Consider the following 7,247-nt stretch of genomic DNA (forward strand, 5'->3'; position numbering starts at 1 on the left):
TGGTACAATGAAAGATACATAGATCAATGAAACATAATTGAGAACCCAGAAGTAAATCCATACATACATAGTCAACTGCTCTTTGACAAAGAACCAAAACACATTAAATGGGGAAAAGCTAGTCTCTTCAACAAACGGTGCTGGCAAAACTGGAAATAGATTTTCAAAAGAATGAAACAAGACCCATATCTCACACCACAAACAAAAACTAACTCAGCATGGATTAAAGACCTAAATGTAAATCCCAGAACTAAAAAGATCATCAATGAAAATAAAGTGACAAATTTAGGGGTCTAGTAAATGGTTCACAAATACTATCAAACATTGCAAAAACACATACAAACAACAGAAGACAAAATATATGACTGGGATGTACTAAAAATTAGAAATTTATGTGCATCAAAAGATTTCACCAAAACAGTCGAAACGGAACTCACAGACTGAGAAAATTATTTTTTGGCAATGATGTATCAGACAAGGGACTAATCTCTAAAATTTATAGAAAACTAAAACACCATTTCAAGAAAAAGACAAACAACCCAATTAAAAAATGTGCATAGGCTATGAAGAGACACTTTACCCAGGAAAACATTCAGGCATCCAACAAACTTATGAAGGAATCATTAGCCATTAGAGAGATGTAAATCAAAATAGCAATGAGATATCATTTCACACCAGCATTAACAGCAAAGTTAGGAAACAATAAATGCTGATGAGTCTGTGGAGAGACTGGGACCCTCCTACATTGTTGGTTGTTAAGTTGTTAAGTACTCTCGATTCAGTTCCAATTCATAGTGACCCTGTATAGAGTTTCCCAGGAATGGCTGGTGATCCTGAACCTTGTGGTTCAAACAGACCTTGCAATCCAGCACATTAACCCGCAGTGACTCATCAGAACGTTCACATTGTTGGTGGGACTATAAAATGTTTTAACCACTCTGGAAAATGGTATTACACTTCTTCAGAAAGTTAGAAACAGAATACCTTATGGCCCCAAAAATCCTTCTACTTGGTATACATCCACAAGAAATATAAGCCAGGACACGAGTAGATATATGCCCTCCTATGTTCATTGCAGCATTATTCACAATAGCAAAAAAAGATGGAGACAGCCTCTAAGTGTCCATCAATGGAAGAATAGATAAGCAAACTTTAGTAAATACACACAACGGAATACTAAGCAACCTTGAATAATAATGATGAATCTGAAAAACATCTTATGACATTAATGAACCTTGAGGACATCGTGCTGAGTGAAATAGTCAGTCATAAAAGGATAAATATTGTATGAGACTGTTATTGTTAAAAACTTAAGAAAATATTTCCATACTAAAAGAAACATTCTTTGATGGTTATCATGGATAAGAGGGAAGAGAGAGTAATTCACTGGTTAGTGGGTAGACACATGTTAGCGCTAGATGGGCAGGGCAGTATACAAGTAGGAGGAGGGTGGAAGATGAACATAGGGAAAGATAGGTGAATACTTAGAGAGATATGCATGGGCTAAATGGGATAGAATTAAGTAGTGATTTATAAACAACCTTGGAACAACAGTGTTCTGTGATACAAGGATTGAGACATAGTCTACATGGGTAAAGGAGGGGAAAAATGTTTAGGAGCTTAACTGTCTTGTGGGTGGTTTCCCCTGCCTATGACTGTGAAATAGACATTTAAGTGTAATAGAAATGAATATTGGGAATTATGATCACAGAAAGTTTGTAAGCCCATCTCCAGCTTACAAACTGATTGGATTCTCTAAAAGAGAATTAGAATTTGCCCAGGGAAAGGCTTCTTATTAAGCCTTTGTGGAGTATGGGGCCTTAGGTGGAATCCTGTGCCCTATATGTAACCTTCTGAGTTGGGATATTCCCATTTGAAAATACATGCAGGTCAACACAGAATGGCTGGAAGAGCAGAAGGTTATTATTGAAAGACAGGCCAGCACAAAAAAAGCAGACTATTTGACTGTTAGAATATCAAGCAAGCTGTTTGCTTTGGAGGCATTAAGGAAAGAAAAGTTAGCCAATCAGAAAAAAACTTTCTAAGACTGAAACTCATGGGAACCCACCAGCAGTCTAGTTTGCTCCCTGGTGACCACTCTGAAGTTTAGAAGGATGTGTGAACTCCCAAGGCCACAGGCACTAACCTAGCCCCTGGGGGCTAGAGCTGAGAATGAAGTGGCCAGCTGGTCTGAAATGCGGGGAGGTATGCCTGTACTTCCAAGCTTGCAGTTGGTACCCAGGTAACCTAGCTTGAATGGCTAGCTGACCAGAAGTTGACCAGATGAATATAAAGATGCTGGATACTGTGAGTAAGTGTAAATTGCTATAATTTGATGAACTAGACCATTTCTTATAGATGCAATTTCTCAAAATTCAACTTAAATGAGAGGATTCTTCATATAAAGGATCAAACTTGTTTCCTCAGTGCACTTGGGTGATAGGGATGGACAATTTAGACATTAGCTATAAAAAAAAAATGAGGGGATCTAAAGGCATGAGGAGTGCAGATGTCGTGCTGTAGGATAAGTACTTGACCATGTGGTTGGTTTAAACTGCATGGTTTGCAGTTCAAACTCACCAGCCGCTCCTTGGAAACCCTATACAGGGTCACTATAAGCAGAACTGACTTGATGGCACTTAACAACAACAACACAAAGGCACAAAGTGACTGACTTACAAGCTTTCATGAGTGTACTTAATTTCAGAATGAGTGGGGTAAGGTAGAATCCCTAATCAACAGCTTTTTCAGATGAATCTTGTGAAAGTGGGTGGAGGATGAAGGTGATAAAATTTTATGATTCAATTGTGAATAATAGTTATAGGATAAATTCTGATTGTCATAACTGCAATTGTAGAGTATGTGTAAATAAAAGTGGGGAGTAGTTAATCTGTCATTTCAGGAACAGATGATTCCAGGACCATCAAGAAGGAAGAGCACAAGTTGAGCATGAGATTCTATTTAATAGAGCAGTGATGGCAGACACCGTGGCAGACTCTAGGCCCATGGACTGAAAAAGGCAGGAAGCTGGTTTGCATAACGTACCCTTTGGACATTTAAATGTATATATATTTTTTGTTTTGTATGTGTACATCAAATATTTTGGCTTTGTTGATTTAAACAAAATAAGATGTAAAAGGGAAGCTACAGGCAGGAAGCAGAATAACTGTTGTTGCAGGGAGTGGATTGCAATCATTGAGATGAAACAAAATGTATGAGTGGTTGAAAGTAAAGCTGATGATCTTGTCTGTTGAAAACAAAGGGAGAGATAGCATATCTTCAAGAGCAAATGGTACAAAAGGAAGACGTAAAGAAGTCTAAAGAGCATTGAAGCCATTGGCAAAGAACAAGGATTTGGATTTGATGGAATACAAATTGAAATCTTTCAACAAACTGATGCAAGCCTGGACGCACTCACTCATCTATGCCTAGAAATTTGGGAGACCTAGCCTATTGATTGTAAGAGATCCATATTTGTTCCCACTTCAAAGAGAGGAGACCCAACAAAATGTGGAAATCATAGGATAATAACATTAATATCACTAACAAGTAAATTTTGCTAAAGAAAAAATTTAAATGACTGTAACAATACATTGACAGGAAACTGCTAGAGGTTCAAGGCAGATTCAGATGAGGACATGAAATGAGGGATATCACTGGTGCCATCAGATAGATCTTGGTTGAAAGCAGAGAACACCAGAAAGATGTTTACCTGTGCTTTATTGACTATGCAAAGGCTTTCGACTGTGTGGATAATGACAAGCTATAGACAACTTTGTAGAGAATGAGTGTTCTGTAACACTTAATTGTGCTCATGAGGAGTCTGTACATAAACTGAAAGTCAGTTGTTTGAACAGCAGAAGGGAACACTGAATGGTTTAAAATCAGGAAAGGTGTGCACCAGGGTTGTATTGTTTCACCATATTCAATCCGTATGCTGAGCACATAATTTGAGAAACTGGATTATATGAAGAAAAACATGGCATCAGTATTGGAGGAAGACTCATTAGCAACCTGCAATATACAGATGATACAGCCTTGCTTGCTGAAAGAGAAGAGGATTTAAAATACTCGCTGATGAATATCAAAGACCACAGCCTTCAGTATAGTTGCACCTCAATGTAAAAAAAAAAAAAAACATCCTCAACACTGGATCAATAATTATGGTAAAAATTGAAGTTGTCAAAGACTTCGTTTTGCTTGGATCCACTAGCAATATTCATGGGAGCAGTAGTCAAGAAATAAATCAGGAGCAAAGATGTTCGTTTGAGGAAATATCTGACGCAAGCCATGGTATTTTTTAATAGCTTCACATGCATATGAAAGCTGGACAATTTTGGTACCCTGAATTTACTTGATATGACTTTTCTATCCAATGCCTTCTTAATTCCCAACAAGTGAGTTAGTACAGCCATGTGAATAAGGTGTACAAGACTCTAAGGCTGGGACTGGTTAGTTTTGCCATCCAGCTAGGTTTAAAAGGAGTCATCTCAAAAGCAGGCACAGATGATCCCAGGACCATCAAGAAGGAAGAGTATGAGTAGAGCATGAGATCCCTACCTAGAAAAGTGGTGACAGCAGCTGTGAGCTCTTGGTCCATGGACTGGGTAAAGCTGAGTGTAAGAGATGGCCTTGCAGAATGTGACCTTTGAGCATTCACAGACAGCTAAAAGAGGTTTCTAACACTTGCCCAAGCAGAGCAGAGGTTAAGGGGCCACATGGCTAAGAGGTTGAAGACAAGAATGAGGCATACCTGCAGTATGGCAGGCAAGAGGTGTTCCTGACTGGAGAACTATTGCATCCTGAATTTTTCTGTTCCTGTATTGTACACTGTTCACTTCCATAATGAACCCCATAATTGTAGGTATTGTTATAAATTCTGTGTGGCCATTGCAATAGATTATCGGACCCATATATGAAGCAGAAATTGCTGTGGGAGGGATGTTTGGTATTGTTGTTATTAGGTGCCATCAAGTCAGTACAGATTCATAGCGACCCTATGTACAACAGAACGAAATACTGCCCGGTCCTGGGCCAACCTCACAATTGTCACCATGCTTGAGCCCATTGACACTGCAACTTTGCTAATCCATCTCCCTGGGTGTCTTCCTCTTTTTCTCTGACCCTCCACCTTACCAAATATGATATCCTTCTCCAGAGACTGGTCCCTCTTGACAATATGTCCAAAGTATGAGAGACGAAGTTTGGCCATCTTGGCCTCCAAGGCGCACTCTGGCTGCACTTATTCCAACACACATCTGTTGGTTCTTTTGGCAGCCCATGGCACTTTCAATATTCTCCTCCAACTCCATAACTCAAATGCATCAATTCTTCTACTGTCTTCCTTATTCACTGTCCAGCTTTTGTATACATATGAGGTTATTGAAAATATAACGGCTTGGGTCAGGCACACCTTAGTCCTCAAGCTGACATCTTTGCTCTTCAACACTTTAAAAAGATCTTGTGCAGCAGATTTGCCTAATGCAATACATCATCTGATTTCTTGACTGCTGCTTCCGTGAGTGTTGATAGTTGATCTAAGAAGAATGAAGTCCTTGACAACTTCAATCTTTTCTCCATTGATAAGAATGTTGTTTAATGGTTGGTGTTAAGATAGGGTAAAGAAGATTGTAGATTGGAGGCATGTCTGACTTTGTAGGAATCATTCTTGGACTGATTCTGAGTTTGATTCTCTTTGCCATTTGTGAATCCAGGGGAAGTCAGACATGGACCCCACATGGGTTTTGCAACAGTGAATAAGGAAGGCCATAGAAGCATTAATGCATTTGAGTTATGGTGTTGGAGAAGAATATTAAAAGTACCATGGACTGCTAGAAGAAAAAACAAATCTGTTTTGGAAGACATATAGTCAGAATACTCCTTATAAGCCAGGATGGCAAGACTTCATCTCTCATACTTTGGACATATTATCAGGAGGGACCAGTTCCTGGAGAAGGACATCATGCTTGGTAAAGTGGAGGATCACTGAAAAAGAAGACCACCGATAAGATGAATTGGCAAAGTAACAAGAGCAATGGACTCAAGCTTAACAATGATTGTGAGGATGGCACAAGGCAATGTTTCTTTCTTTTGTGTATAAAGTTGTTATGAGTTGGAAGTGACTTGACAACAACCCTCTAGCCAGGGAATCCTTCCCACCCCTGTGGTGGTGGTGTGCTATGGAGTCAATTCTGACTCGAAGTGAACCTACATAGGCTTTCCGAGGCTCTAAATCTTTACAGGGGCAGAAAGCCTCTCTTTCTCCTGTGGAACAGCTGGTAGTTTCAAACTGCTGACCTTGAGGTTTGCAGCCCAACTTGTAACCACTATGGTACCAGAGCTCCCACCACTGGTAGCCACTAAAGAGTGTTTCTTTTAGTATGAAAACCTCTTCTTGAGTTCTTGCATTAGTAGTTTCATAAAATATTTGTGATTGACTAATTTCATTCAGTATAATGTCCTGCAGGTTCATCCATGTTTTGAGGTGTTTTGCAGATTCATCATTATTCTTCAACATTCTATAGTATTTCCTTGTGTGTACCAAAATTTGTTTATCCATTCTTTCATTGATGGCAATTTGGACTGTCTTCATCTTTTTACTATTGTGAAAAATGCTGTCATGAACATTGGTGTGCATATATCTACTTGTGTCCTGGCTCTTATTTCTTGTAGATATATACCAAGTAGAGGGATTGCTAGGTCATACAAAATTTTTATTTCCAACTTTCTGAGGAAGCGCCAACAACTGTTCTGGTTTTCTGTCAAATCTGTTCTTGAACTGGTCTCTAAATTCCAGTGGGATATATTCAAAATTATATTTTGGCTCTCTTGGACTTGTTTCAATGTTCTTCAACTTCAACCTGAACTTGTATATGAGCAATTGATGGTCTGTTTCACAGTTGGCCCCTGGCCTTGTTTTAATTAATGATATTGAGTTTTTTCCATCACCTCGTCCTACAGATGTAGTCAATTTGATGTATTCCATCTGGGGTATAGTCACCATTTGTGTTGCTGAAAAAGGTATTTGCAATTGATAAGTTGTTCACCTTGGAAAATTCTATCATGCCTATCTCTAGCATAATTTCTAACACCAAGGTCATTATGTCCCAACTACTGATACTTCCTCTTTGTTTTCTACTTTTGTATTCCAATCACCAGTAATTATCAATGAATCTTAATAACATGCTCAATCAATTTCAGATTGAAGAAGTTGGTAGACTTCTTTAATTTCATCATCTTTGGCTTTC

The sequence above is a fragment of the Chrysochloris asiatica genome, unplaced genomic scaffold (assembly GCF_000296735.1).
Source record: "Chrysochloris asiatica unplaced genomic scaffold, ChrAsi1.0 scaffold00079, whole genome shotgun sequence".
Taxonomy (NCBI): Eukaryota; Metazoa; Chordata; class Mammalia; order Afrosoricida; family Chrysochloridae; genus Chrysochloris; species Chrysochloris asiatica.